The sequence below is a fragment of the Uloborus diversus genome, chromosome 3 (genome assembly GCF_026930045.1).
Source record: "Uloborus diversus isolate 005 chromosome 3, Udiv.v.3.1, whole genome shotgun sequence".
Lineage (NCBI taxonomy): Eukaryota > Metazoa > Arthropoda > Arachnida > Araneae > Uloboridae > Uloborus > Uloborus diversus.
Window position 1 is genome coordinate 54,602,908 of NC_072733.1, and position 15,555 is coordinate 54,618,462.

Genomic DNA, 15,555 nt, shown 5'->3' on the forward strand with positions numbered 1-15,555 from the left:
AAGTTGAAATTTCAGAAATTATTCTGAGTGTTGATCGAACAACACATATAATTTGATGGCGCCTGCTTTTTCCTGAGAAGAAATCCCTTTATTAAGTGACTAAACCGAAGCAATCGTTAAACCGGTAACTTCAAACCTAACTCTACAATACAGCAAACGTGACAAGTTTAGATACATTTAAAATGTTTGCTCACATATAGTCAAACGCACTATGATTTATCATTTATCTCATAAATAAAAAAACATATATAAATGCTTTTCGTTTCAAAATAGCCAAAAAATCGCTTTAATTTTATCTTTTCATTTTATTAATGAATGGCATTCACAATAACAAAATACAGACCGACTAAATTAAGAATTGCGAAATGCCTCAGTGAAAAGCTGGAATTAGCAAAAGGAACGCATTCAACCACTTCTCGAAGGGGGGTCGATTCTCTAGGCCCTCGGGAAACATCGTTATCAGAGTTTGAAGAAAGGCGGAGCTCGCAAGCAGGACTGGAGAATACAAGGGCTAGCTCGTTCCTTTGATCTTTTCATCCGCCGCGAAGTGGACAGCGAGAAGAGAAAACTCGTTTTTGACGTCATCGGGTACACTCCGCTGGACAATATCCACAGCGTATGCCCTAAGAACTGTGGTATGCCTTAGCTAAAATACAATTAAAGAATTTTTACTCTGTACAAGGATTGTTGAAGAGGCAGTTGAAGGGGCTGAGGCCGCTCCCAGACAAGGTTAAAAATCATTTATTATGAATAAGGATATGAATATTGTCTTCAAGGTTTGATTTCAATTTTCAAATGTCTCATAACATTTGACTACGGTTTCTTCAGAAATAAGCTCCTGCTCCTGCGCTAAATCTGTTGGCAGGTTATTTTCCCTTCACGTTATGCTAAAGTAAAGGTCACATTTTATAGAATCGAAAATATTTGTGGGTAATTATATTTGAAAGTATTGAAAATGCCTTCACGTGCTGATTTCCTAGTTGCTGAAAAAGTTCTGGAAACTTAAGCTTCCCCTCAAGATTTTCAAAGAGCTCAAAACACACCCAAAAATTTAGGAATACAACCTTTTTTTCTGTTTTGAACTGCTTTTTATTTATTTATTTATTGATTTTTATTGAATACTAACTTTGAAGCTGCTTCAATAAATAATTGGGGGAAGAATTTTAAAAAGTTAAGATAAAGAGCAAGACAAATTTTATAAAATGTGGTGTACGCAGGGTCGGACTGGGTCCTCAAAAAGGCGCATACCCCAATTTTTCTGAAGGCGCATGCCAATGGTTATCGCGGAAAGGATGTAGACGATCATTTTAGAAGCGCGATCAGTGGCGGATCCAGACGATCCTGTTGAGAGGGGCGATTGCTTAATTCATTAAGGTGGGGGGAGGGGGGGGGTGGACTAATGAAAATAAAAATTTTTTAAAAAGTTAAAAATTTGTAGCATGTTTTTTTTCCCCCGAATAATGTGTAATGTGCTTCGCTCAAAGAGTTTGAATAAAAGTTATGTGTTTCGAGTATCACACAAGAATAAAAAAACTGAAAAAAGAGTTTCTAATTATCTAAATTAAACCTTTTAACTTTTGATTCGTTTGAAAACTCGTGAAGTTTTTTCAGTTGTTATTCAGGTCCTCAATTGTTTTTTTTTTCCTTATAAAAGAAAGGGTGGAGCAACAAAATGGCATCTCTTTTTACCAGTTTACATACCGAACATAATGAAATACTAAAATTGCATTTGTAAATAAAATTTGAAGATAGTTTTGGATTTGTTTATTGATTGAGTTTTGTTTAATATTCGCGCAAAGGAAGGAGTGTTTGCAGGCTTTCTCCCCAAAATTTTGTTCGGAACGCATTTTTAGACTATTTGGAGGTTAACAAGTAAAAGGGAGGTTTGGGGGTCCCGTTCCGGAATTTTTTTTGAAATTTAAGGGTATATTTTCGAAAACACAATTATTTGCTATCTTTGTGTTCTTGAAGGAAAAGATGAGAGACATGAGTTCTCCCCAGTTGTTTTATGATAGCTTCAAAAACGCAATTTTAGTGTTGCTAAAAACCAGGGGGTTCGGGGGCTTACTCCCGGAAATATTTTTGTAATTGAACTCCTAAAAACGCAATTGTAGACCATCTTTGATGATGTAGCAGAAGACAAGGGGTTCAGAACTTTTCAACAGAAACTTTTCGATGTTAGGAGTTCCAAAAACGCTGTTTTAGACAATCTTTGAATGATTTTGAAAGATGAGGAAAGAAAGACATGGGGGCTCCTCTCCAGAAATTTTTTGAAATTGAAGTCTCAAAAACGCGGTTGTAAGCCAATTTTTATGACGTAGGGGGAAGGAACGGGGTTTTTAACTTTCCATCGGAAATTGTTGGGAATTGGAGCTTTGAAATACGATGGTTAGCCATCTTTGGTAGCGTAAAGGGAAGGGATTGAGTTCGGAGTAAACCCTCAAATTTTCAATATTGAAACTTCAAAAACATAAATTAGTGGGTCTTCATTGACGTTAGGAGAAGGACTCGAGATTGAGGGCTCTCCCCCGGAATGTTTTCGGAACTGAAGTTCTAAAAACGTAATTGAAAGCTCTCATTAACGACATTTTCGAAAAAGTATTCGATTCCGGCGATTTTTTCGAAATTGAAGCTCCAAAAATTCAAAAGTTTTGACAATCTTCGATGGCATTGGAGAGAGGGGGTTGAGGAACTTGCCCCTGCAAAATTTTCGGAATTAAAGTCATAAAAATACAGTTGTAGGCGATTTTCTGTGATTTGTTGGGGGGGGGGAGAGAGAGAGTTTGGTGACCTTTTCCCGGAATTTTTTTAACACAATTTGAGACGATTTTTGTTTATTTGTGAGAGGAGAGATTTTGTGGACTTCCCATTGAAATTGTAAAAACTTGACTGTAGGCCATCTTTGTAAACTTTTAGGGGAAAGCACGTTTTACTAGTTTTTTCAATCAAGTGCCAAAAAACGGCAATTTAGAAAAAATAATGAATAAGTACATTCCGAATTTCTGAAGTCGCCCAGTGGTTTGATTTCGCATCTTCTGAGAGAGATTTTTTTCTCTAGGCGACATTGATGTCAAGTGGTCATTATGTTATAAAATGCACTGCCATATATCTATACGAAATTCAACTTTTCCAGTATGAAATTCATTAAAACTAAATGTAGAAAAACTCACTGACAAACGCCTAGACAACTGCATTCAAACGGCAACCCCTACCGACTCTACCAACAATAATAAACTTCTTCATGCAGGAACGTAGCCAAGGGGGGGGGTCCAGGGGGTCCGGACCCCCCCCCCCCCTTCCTGATAGGTCACTGTCCCCCTGCACTAACATGAACAGAATTTTCAAAAAAAAAAAGAAATAAATAAAAAAAATTCTTTTGTCCTAAATATTTTCATTAAGCGACAACTTTCTCACGTTCAGTTTAGTTCAGAACAACAGAACCTCTGGGAGTGGGGGGGAGGGGAGGAGCGACAAAAGTCTTCAACCCGTGGTACGCGTCGCAGATCTGTCCAAAGGAGACATTTTATCTTAGTCCCCTGATCCCCTGTCTCGCAAGAAAATCGCCAGCAGCTATCCGAAAAAGAAGACATTATCGTAGTGCCCCTCCTCGCAAGGAAATCGCCGGCAGCTCGTAAGCAAACATTTATTGTTAACGAAAGCTTGATGAGAGTCATCAATGATGAAAATGTCGGAGACAGGAAATTTGTAGGAATGTTTCTGCGGGAAGGTCATACAAAGAGGAAAGCGACAGTGGGGTCAGACGCCCTTGTAATATAGCACTGTCTTTTTAGAAGGTGCCTAAGGCTCCTAGAGTCGTGGATAGTGCAGAACCAGGACTTACGAATACAAGGGCTAGCTCGTTCCTTTGATCTTTTCATCCGCCGCCAAATGGACAGCGAGAGGAGAAAACTCGTTTTTGACGTCATCGGGTACACTCCGCGGGACAATTTCCACAGCGTATGCCCAAAGAACTGTGGTATGCCTTAGCTAAAATAGAATTTAAGAATTTTTACATTTGTACAAGGATTGTTGAAGAGGCAGTTGAAGGGGCCGAGGCCACTCCCAGACAAGGCTAAAAATCACTCATTATGAATAAGGATATGAATATTGTTTTCAAGGTTTGATTTTAATTTGGAAATATCTCATAACATTTGACTAGGGCTTCTTCAGATCCTGCGCTAAATCTGTTGACAGGTTATTTTCCCTTCACGTTATGCTAAAGTAGACATAAAGGTCACATTTTTTAGAATCGAAAATATTTGTGGGTAATTATGTTTGAAAGTATTGAAAATGCCTTCACGTGCTGATGGCCTAGTTACTGAAAAAGTTCTAGAAACTTAAGTTTTCCTTCAAGATTGTCAAAGAGCTCAAAACACATCCAAAAAATTAGAAATACAACCTTCTTTTCTGTTTTGAAATGCTTTTTTTTTTTTTTTTTTTTTTATTGAATACTAGCTTTGAAGTTGCTTCAATAAATAATTGGGGAAGAATTTTAAAAAGTTAAGATATAGAGCAAGACAAATTTTATAAAATGTGGTGTGCGAAGTTATTTTTTAATGCAGGATTTGGTTTAACCCTGTCACAATGCAACTTTTTTATATTTAATTAATTTAGTAACTGCACTGTGAGACCGTAATAAATTTCCTTCAACCGTAAAATTATAATGCATTTAGATGTAATGCACGAAATTTCTTTATAAATATTATTCAATAAATTTAACTTAACAATTTCTTGAACACTGTATCCCCATGCTTAAAATATATAATAATTCGCATTGATGCGACAATGACTTAAAGATGGGAGAAGGGAGATGGAAAATGAGCACTATATCGTGATTATCTCAATCGTGTATCTATTTTAGTATAGGAGCTTTTTTTTTGTGATTATTTAAAGCTTCCAAATCAGATACATTAGTGTTTTTATGATAGTACAAAAACTAGGCCATTTAATTGTTCTTCTGTATTGAAAGACCAATTTCCTGACCCATATAAAAAGGCTATTGAACTTTTTTCTCGAGTAAGAACATATGGAAGAATCCGATATTTGAATGAAAAACTTTCTGAGGACAAAAGGTAAGCCGGCAATTTTTTTTTTTTTTTTAAATGGACTTTATCACAGAAGAAAACTTTGTAGAATATTCGGAAAGATTTCATTTATTACTGTAATGTAATGTTTTGTAGAATTCAGACATGAAGAAATTTTTCAGTCTACAAATAAGTTAGCTTTATAAATTTGGTGATAATCATTGAAACTTAAAATTTGGTTTACGTTGCTAAATTTCAATATGTTATTTTTAAATTGGAGTAATTAAAATACTGATTAGCAATTTCAGTAAACACCTATTAATCTGGACTTCGCTTTATCCGGACAACCATTTGAATGTACATACGGTGTAAATAAAGAACGCGTTAGCGCAATAATGTATTTTTGTAAGGCTGTATTTTTATTTTTTTAACTTTTTCTAATACAGCTTTATATTTCATTCTCTTGAATTAAAAACACAATTTTTACTGTGTTCAAATATTTTACTTATGTATATTGGTTCATTTTATAGGTTATTTTGCTTAATTCGTTTTAAACAATCTAGAAGACCTGGATCCTCTCTTAGTCTAGTTTAATGAGGTTCTACTTCAGTTTTCAAAAACAACGTTTGTTAAGATTCTTGGTCAGAGTTATAGTTATTCGTAAAAAAAAAAAAAACTTCCTCTAAAAATTATCGGCAGTATTTATATTCAAAGGAGGTATCACGAAATTCAAATATGTTTAGTTATTCCTTATATCTATCTTATCTCTTTCATTTTCTTTGAGACAAGTTTGAAATAAAAATATTATTTTTTTTTAAGTCTAAACTGACAAAATTATGTACACACAAAAGGAAACTTGACAAGCATAGTAAATTATTTTCATTTCTTTATAAGCTCAATTTTATTGTGCAAAATTTCCGCTTTCTACCCCATTAAAACACGCATATTGGATAAAGAATATCCATAACTAAGCAAGAGAAACTAAAAATTTGTATTGTAGATTTTAATTATGTTTATAGTTTTTAGTATCGCTTATTAACTTGTCGATGGGACTCAAAACATTTACCCTTGTATTTCATTTCTTTTGAAGCTTAACCTCAAAAAACTTTTGAACATAAAAACGGGAAAAGAGAGTGAAGAATTACGCGCGCACTCACTATACAAAATACAAATGTCCCAGATCGAGTCTACCCAGTGACGTCACTGGCACTTTCCCCCTCGTTCCTTCTTTCGTGGCGCTAAGACCCAGCCCTTCTATCTTCTATAGTCCTGGTGCAGAACTCGGTTAGGTCGCACATTCACTTTCTCTATCGCTGCCATTGGTATGGGTCGGTTGCACGAATGTTTTCCTCCGAAGTTAAAAAGAAAAATCAGGAGCAAAATCATAAACACATAAGAAAAAATTAGCCAACCCCCACTGGGTAAGTTGTATTGCATTTTTTTTAATGTGTTTTTTCTTTTTTTTAACAATAGGAGCAATTTTATGCATTCTCATTTATGCGTTTCTCAATTATTTAAAAATTTATTCAGACAAAAATAGCATCGAATATCATTTCATTTTTTAACCAATCAATTCAATTTATTTCATTTATAATTTTCATTCGTAACAATGATGAATTACTTATATCATTGTGTCCCGGAAGCTCGCAACTTTTAGCATTCATCTAATACTCTAAACCTAGTTATTTTACTAACAATACGGAAATATAAAAATTTTAAATTTCTACCCTTTTTCTTTGGAGGTAATATTTGCCCTATTTGTGATAATACGGCAGCACTAAAATTAGATCCCAAATTAGATATACTGTAAAAAGGCTAATCATCTTTCGGTGACGAATATAAAAGGTTTAGAGGTAGTTTGAAGTCTCAATTAGCAAACATTTTGCTCTAAGTCATCAGATGTTATAATCTAAAGGTTTAAAAGAAGACAAATCTCTTGTAAAAACTCTAAGAAAAGTTGTAAATGCCTTTCTACAACATGGTTGTAGATTGCCTTTCTACAACCATGAAACTAATGTCAGGAAATTCGTTCAGAATATTAGTTCATTTTCATCACAAGGTAACAGATTTTTTTTTCTTTCACTCTTTCTGAGCAAAAATGTACCGAAAAGAACTAGAATTTTTGCGAATGTTTTATCTCTTGCGTTTTTATATATGATTTATAAAAAAGGAAAAAAAAAATTATGTATTTGGAGGTAGTAAAAAAAAGATGAATAAATAAAGGTTAATACTAATATAACAAAATTGATTTCAGTGATATGTAAGTTTAAAAAAACAAAGAAATTGAATTAAAAAAAAAAGTTTGCATGTGTTTGATTTTTTTAGTTTTAAGTTTTGAATGATTAACACATGTGTAAAGATGTATAATTTTAAAGATACATATATATTTCACAATGAAATAATTTTAAATCATTATTTTAAAATACTAATTGAATTGTGTTCACGAGGTCAAAAGGAAAAGTTATTAATTAGTTTAACTGAAAATATATATTTTCTTCTATCTTCTAGTTCCATTTTTCGAATAAAATACTATATAATATTCGTGCATATGCTTCATTTAGCAAATTTTTTGATAGTTATTTACTGACTTCTTTGTATTTAAGAATTATTTAATAAGTATCTCTACATTCATGGTTAAAAAGCACAGTAGACTCCGAATGCAAGAATAATAGTTGTTGTTCTTATCCTCATATATATAACAGCCAATGATCAAGTAACGCTCTTGACCTCATCAACAATGAAACTCGCTCCACGCCATGATAATTTGATAATATGTTTTGGTAATGTCTAAAATGCAGGGAAAGGCTTTATTGTAACAAGGCTGAACTGGATCCAGTAACTTAGCTGTTTTACTGGTGAGACTGTCATTTCAGGGCACTAAAGAAACGAAAAAGTGGTCAACAATGAACGTTATCTACTGAAGCTTAGGGTTAATCCACTGGAGTTAGGGTTTAAAATATCAATTACCAAAATGTCACGAAACAGGCAATTTCTTCGTTCAAATGTGGAATCAATTTTATTCATCATATCTTGACGGGCGATTTTCTAGTTGTTATATAATTTCAAAATATCAATTTAAATCATATCTAGATTTTTAATTTACAACTTTTCATAGAGTTTTTACAAGAGATTTGTCTTCTTTTAAACATTTAGACTATAACATTTGAAAACTTAGAGCAATATGTTTGCTAATTGAGTCTTTAAACTAACTATAAACCTTTTATATTTGTCACCGAAATATGATTAGCTTTTTACAGTATATCTAATTTTGGTGCTGCCGTATTATCACAAATAGGGCAAAGATTACCTCCTAAAGGTTCGAAATCGGAGGACTACCGCCAAATGTAGAAATTTAAAATTTTTATATTTCCATATTGTTAGTAAAATAACTAGGTTGAGAGTGTGAAATTTTGTTGTGATGATTCATTACTGTTACTATCGGTCATTTCCCTACAGTTGTTGTTTAAATTGAAATTTTAAATTTAGAATGGAACATTTTGCACAGAAGTTGTTTTGAATCAGCTTAATAAACTAAATCAAATCCATAGTTCTGTTCATTTGTTTTCCTGAAGAGGGGTAAAGACGATACATAAAAATACTATGTATATACAATGTGTTCGTAAGTGTATTTATTCATTTTCCTAAGTTCTAAAAGTAATACTTCCTCTTATCACGCTTAAATGACTCTGCATGCGAAACTCCTAAAATAGAAAATGTCCAAGAAAAATGTTATATATGTTTGATGGCCTAAAAAATAGTATTTATAAACAAATTATCATTCAAATTTTCTTCAAAATTTTGACAAAGAAATTTTATTGTTTAACTTAATTCATCGTAAATACCATAACTGATCCTTAGATATCTATTTTAGCAATACATCACAAGAAAATACTTATTAACGAGCAACGACACTTTCTATGTGTTTTAGTTGTTTGAACAGCTTTAATAATGTTTCCCTAAGCTTTTATATGGAAATATTATAAAAAAAAGATGAAGATTAGAAGTATCATTTCATTTCTTATCGTTGAATGAATTCTAAAAATTTAAATGAATTAAGAAATATTTCGAGCTTTTCTTAAATGAGCCTTGGCGATATTTTCATCCATAGAACCATTAAATGCAGTCCAAAATCCAATTCGAAACAGTCAGGAGTGGAGAATTATGGAGCATTTATTGAGTTAGACAGTTGATAATGTAGTTAAAATAAATATGAGCGTTTTTTTTTTTTTTTTTTTTTGAAAGCAAATATATTGCAAAGCTTTAAATATCATATTTATATTACATCATTACTTAATTAATCTAATTATCATACTTATTAATTGTAGTTTTGATTGGAATAGTATCAATTTAGGGGCAGATTCAACTGAAACATTTTTCGAACGTTTTCCCCTTTTCCATCGAACGCTTCGATCAAAAGCAGCGACTCCGGCTTCAACTGAAACGATTCGAACGTTTTGTACCACGTGACCCATCCGAGTGGTTGGATTCGAACGATTGGGAAGATTCGATTGATTTTTGTTTATCTTCCAGCAATGGCGTACAAAGTGTAGCGGCCAGAAATCGCTATCGCCGATGACAAATACTTTGCTATATTCGCATCCGCAGTTGATTTGCAGGTGAGTGTTACATTTTGATTACAAATAAATACTTTTATGACTTCTGTAACGATGATTGCTTTGCTTAAAATTAAGTTTTTATCTAGTTCGAACATTCATCTTTTTTTAAAACTTGATAACATCGTGACAAGCTTCCAAAATTAAATCAAAATTTTTTTGCCAAGAAGCTATTTTATAAAAGTTCCTCTAATTACGAAGTAATTGTAACATATGACAGCATTGAGTCTTGATTATTTTATGAAATTATTTAATGAATTATGAAATTATTTAATGAATATATCTACTTCCGAAAGTTCTTTTACTGCTTACATCTAAGGTTAATTAAAAGATATTGCTTATTACTGAAAATACCTGTTTTTTTTTTAAATTTATTTTAAATTCTATGAAAAACAACTATGTGTATAAAAACTTGCTTCTTGTAACTGATTAGATTTCAATAAACAAATTGAAGCATCTAGGTTCAGTTAAACTACTTGGGTTTTCAAGACAACAGTTTTGTATATTGCTCCTCCCTCCCCCTCCCCTCTTCCAAGCGTTTAAATGCTTGTTATTTGTATAAATGAGTATAATATATATATTTTTTAAGAAAATGAATAAAAAACTATTATTCTTCATTAAAAAATACATTATTTTGAGAACTTTGAATCATATTATTCTTAGCAATTTCTTTGACATTCCAGATGCTGTCCACTTGCACCTTCTCAACGCTGGAATCTTCCAAGGGGGGCAGGAGAATGGAATTCTTCCAAAAGTTTCAGTTCCCAAGAAATTTGAATATGACGGACGGAATGCAACTGATCAAACAAAGGTGCAAGTACCTACTGGGTTCCCTACTTGAACAGAAGAGGTAAATTTGCTGTGAATATCAAATTGTGAGTACAAAACATGATGTGTTACATATGCATGTAAAATTAATATAGTATATATAACGTACAGTGCATGTGCAGAGTCCGACAAAAATTGTGAACTCTTGGTAACCAGAAAAAAATTGTAGACTACCAACAAATTATTTATCCGAGTTAATAGGAAAAATCTGAAAGATCTTCTGAAAGAGTCTTGCTCTAAAACAACTTGTCACCTAGACTTTTTTTTTCTTAAGTCACCTATGTGACATGTTGGAACAAGTATATTTGTACAACTGGTGCTTGACCTGTTACTTTGAGATTTCCAATGCTGAGGAGATCAATTTCAAAGCTGCTTTTTATTTGGCTTTTCTTTGATTAACCTTGTTGTACCAGAAATTGAGCAATCCCTGGTCCACCACCATCAGAAGTATCGTTTCACTTCGAGGACTTTGTGACCACAGCATATTTGACATGCCCCAGTCACCATCAACGAACTCGGAAACCTCCAGTTACAAGTCCGAGGTTTTTCTGATCAGGCCAGCACTGAGCATATACTTTAAACAGGGGTGTCATAGCGCAGACTGCGCCATTAAATTTTAGGGGCCAGTGAGCATATCGTCACCTCAGAGCAACAGTAGTGTTATTTCTGGAATTAGATAGCTCACTGTTGCTCTGAGCAACAATATACTGAATACTGGGTACTAGGTATACGAATATATTAAGCTTAAAAGAAACTGTAGACAAATGAATATGAATTGTTTATAAGGTCACCCACTTCTAAGATCAGTTTCAAACAGTCCGGAAGGGTGACCTTATATCGAGATACAGCTCGATTATATCTATTATGATTCATTTTACGACACTATTTTTGAAATTATTAATATATTCAAACTAATTCATATAACTTTCTGAAATATATATTTTTCACGGATAAGTTTGTTTTCTTTCTTCAGAGTCAAGTAATGAGGTTCGGTAGAAAAATCGAGTTAGCAGATAAAATGTTATACTTACTACAGTTGGGGCAAACCTAACTTGGCAGTATTGTGAAGGCTAGACAGATCCTATCTCAGTATTGCATCGTTGCCAGGTTAGGTTTGGTCGAACTATAGCTACCTGAAATACACCGCCAGCTCAGTCATTCCAGCCGAGGACTGCAGTTTCGTGCTTATTAGCACTTAACAGCCCGGCATAGGAAGTGACTGAGCTGGAGGTGGAAAACCTCTTAAGGAAGCCAAGAGTGCCAAACAAATTGAGTGCTAATAAGCACAAAACTGCAGTCCTCGGCTGGAATGACGGAGCTGGCGGTGTATTTCATGTATTTCTGCCTTAGCCCTGGCCAATGGGCGGTAACTTACAGAAATTATAGCTACCTACTTGGCGAATCAGAAGAGATTGAAAATTGTTTTTGAGTTATTGGCTGGCACATTCCATTCTAACACATTTACTACAGACCAGGGTTGGCAAAAACCCGGGTTTTTCTACAAAAACCCAACCCACCCGGGTTTTTGTGGGTTTTTCTAGGCTTTTCTGGGTTTTTGTGGTTTTAAGTTTTATTTCTCTATATAGGTACTGTTATATGGTATTTGTATTCATTACTGAAAAAATATATTCATCTAGTTAAATTTCTGAATCACATTTGATTAGTATCAATGTATTACTTATTAATATTATCAATAATTTTAATTATTACATACATTAACAATAATATTAATGATTTCAATTATTAAAATTAATTCTAAAGTTAAACTAATTTTTTATTACTGCAAACATTTTAGAATATGTTTTAGTAGCCATAATAAATAGTTTTTGTAGTTACAATAATAATTAAAACCATTTTTAAAGCAGTAATGCAAAATAAATTAGATCCAGAACCAGAACTTGCCTAATTAAAAAAATGTTTAGTTCTTGATCAAAGCACTAGATGGCATGACTGTTTCTAGTGGAAAGGTCAAGAACAAGACACTGGTCATCCAATCAGAGATTATTGCTGAGGCTGACCAATGAAAATAATCTTTAGCCATTTCTTGGTTGAATGTACACAGTAGCAGTAGCACATGGTTTTAAATCAAAAGTTAGGTTAGTATTCCCTTTTTTCCTCTTGTCTTAAATTTCATGCTTTGAGTTAAGTTATTCAAAATGTCAAATAATGGTGGAGGTAGGAAAGTAGCTACTGAATGGTCTGAAGTTTTAAATTTAGAGAATGACACAAGAGTAATGTGCAAATATTGCAAAGAAAAGATATCCAGGAAAGTTGAAAGGGTGAGAAATCACTTGAAAAAGTGCATGGCCAGAGAAAGGCAGCAACATGGAGCACATAATGCAGATATTAGCTCTATTGATGATCAAAATGGATCTGCTCCTGATTCTTCTGATGCTGATTGTATTGTTTCTGCTGAATTTTTGAATCCCATTCAGAAAAAACCACGTATTCAAGGTTCAATGACCAACTTCGTACTGAAAACTTAAAAAGAAGAACAATGCATTATTGATAGAAAAGTTGCTGCATTTTTCTACTCTGCCAATGTTTCCTTTAGTGTGGTTGAAAGTCCCGAATTCATTGACATGGTAGCTGCATTAAGACCAGGGTACTCTTTGCCTAACCATAAACAGTTAGGAGGGACTTTGCTTAATGAAGCATCAGAAAAAATCGAACAAAAGATGAAGGAAGAAATGGCTGGAGCTTCTATCACTGTTATACAAGATGGATGGTCAAGCATAAAAAATGATCCTATCATCGGTTCGAGCTTACATACAGGTAAGAATACCTATCTTTTAAATATTGTAGACGCGGGATCTAAAAAAAAAAAGTGCTGAATGTTGTGCAGAAATTGCTTTGAAGTCCATCGAAGAATGCAAGTCAAAATTTGGAAAAGATGTTCAGGGTTCGTACGGGTCATGGAAATCCTGGAAAGTCATGGAAAAAAAATAACAGAATTTCAGACCTGGAAAAGTCATGGAAAATTGAAGTTTTCATTGAAAGTCATGGAAATTTATTTCAAGTCATGGAAAAATGTCCTGGACAAAGAGAAAGGAACAGTAACTAAAGGAGCATTAGAAATCTTGAGTGATTTAACAGTATAGCACATAAAAGCTATTACAAGTGGAAAATTGAATGATCCAAAAATCAAATCTGAGTTTTGAAATCTCATTGCATCCATTTCTGTCGCAGCCGCTTGCCATTTTTTGCAATGTGATTTTACTGCCTGGACATCATTTATTTTGAATTTTCTGTTATTTTCAACACTTCTTATATTTCATATTCTGTAGTAGCAAAATTTCACATTCTTAGTTTACCACGCCCACTCAAAAAAAGCAATTCAGTTGCATGCGAGTTCGATTCCATCACTTGTAAGAACTTTATTATTAAATTTTTCAGAGTTTATCTTAATTTGTTGAATGTTTTAGAAAATGTAGATATTAAGTAAGGCGACAGAATACAGAAAAAGAGGAATTCGTATGCTCTAAAACAGTAGTGCCCAACATACGGTACGCAAAACTAATCCATGCGACCCGCTGCTACGTTCAATGTCGAGAATTAAACGTGTTCTGAAATTTCTGTACCTATTAATTTATATGCATTTGAAAATGCAAATTTGTAAACAAAACAAATATACTTTTGAATCAGAAGATTGATTCATTACTGAATGTTTTTTTTTTTTTCAAAAAAGATCTGGTTTGGAAACATAAAGAACTAAACTATGTGGCTTTACTTTAAAGAACCAAAATACTGTCAAGTTATGTGGATGATTAAAGGCACTGTTGACACTAAAAGGTAACTTTTGAAGCAAATTTATTGAAACTTAATGATGACTCATTCAACCTTTGTCCCATTCAACATCATTCTGCCTGTTTAAAAAAAAAAAAAAATCATACATTTAAGCATCATCATATTTGCTTCACTGCATTTTTACTTTACTTAAAATTATATTATAAAGACAAATAAGAATAGTTTAGTGTTTTAAGTGTGCACTTATATTTTTTCCACAACGAGTATGCTTCAATGAGGCTGTGGGACGTTTTGCTAATGCTCATTTCCAAATATTACCAAGTTTGAGATTAAATAGTGCTATTCTCTTCGTATAACGAGGTCATGAAAATTTTCATTGAAGTCATGAAAAAGTCTTGGAAAAGTCATGGAATTTTTTCATCCAAATAGAGTATGAACCCTGGATGTTTTTGCTGTGTGCACAGACAATGAATCAAAAATGGAAAAAATGAGAGATATTGTTAAGGAACACCATCCTAATGTACTCACATTTGGTTGCTCTTCACATTTTTTAAACTTAGTGGCGAAAGAAATTTCACCTACAATCATTTTGAACCAAGTCATTGAGGTACAAAAATATTTCCGTAATCATCATCAACCGCATGGATGGCTCAAAGATTATGATTGTTTGATGCCTCAAATACCTAATACTACTCGCTGGAATTCACACAAAGAGTGCATTTCAAGCTTTTTGAAAAACTATCATAAATATGTGACAATTGCATCTGAGCACCAAAATGACTTTGAGAAACGAATTTCAAAAATATTGGATAATGTTGCAATTTACAAGGAGTGCTTAAATTTAGACAAGAAGCTCACGGCCATATCCTCAGCTCTTGATGAACTCCAAAAAGACTCGACTACACTGTCACGTTCTGTGGAAATTTGGAAAAATTTGATGGAGTCGGATGATTTAAAACCGCACAAAGAAGTTATAAAAAAACGGTACACACAGATAATTGGCCCTGAGCACTTTTTGGCCAATATAATGGATGCAAAGTATAGAGGGGAAAGACTTGATTCAGAGGAAGAGGAAGAAGCTGAAGCATGGGTAATGCAGTACCATGCAGAGTGGTTACCTGCAATAATTAAAGACACAGACTATTTTCCTAAATCACTTTTCTCAGAAAATATTGTGTCACAGTTTTCAGCTGCAAAATGGTGGGAAATTCTGAAACATAAAGTACAAAAGAACAACAAGGTAGATTCTGATTTTTTACATTTTTTCCAATCCCTCCACTCTGTTCCATCTAGCTCTGCTTCCATTGAAAGGATCTTCTCTACATTTGGATTTGTATGGTCTA

The 15,555-nt window shown here is 33.4% G+C and overlaps 1 protein-coding gene across 3 annotated transcripts in view; it reads left to right on the forward strand.

Moving 5' to 3' along the window:
• The window catches only part of LOC129219329 (uncharacterized protein ZK1073.1-like), a 276,015-nt gene that overhangs the window by 133,476 nt on the left and 126,984 nt on the right, over positions 1–15,555 (forward strand). Inside the window, exons 1-2 of one of the 3 annotated variants that reach the window (XM_054853686.1) lie at positions 9,396–9,640; positions 10,321–10,512. The exons of 1 other annotated variant lie outside the window; for it this stretch is intronic. The gene's annotated coding sequence lies outside the window, so the exon portion shown is untranslated. Of the gene's footprint in view, positions 1–9,395; positions 9,641–10,320; positions 10,513–15,555 lie in introns of those variants that run through there. One more of the 3 variants, XM_054853687.1, reaches the window with a different exon arrangement.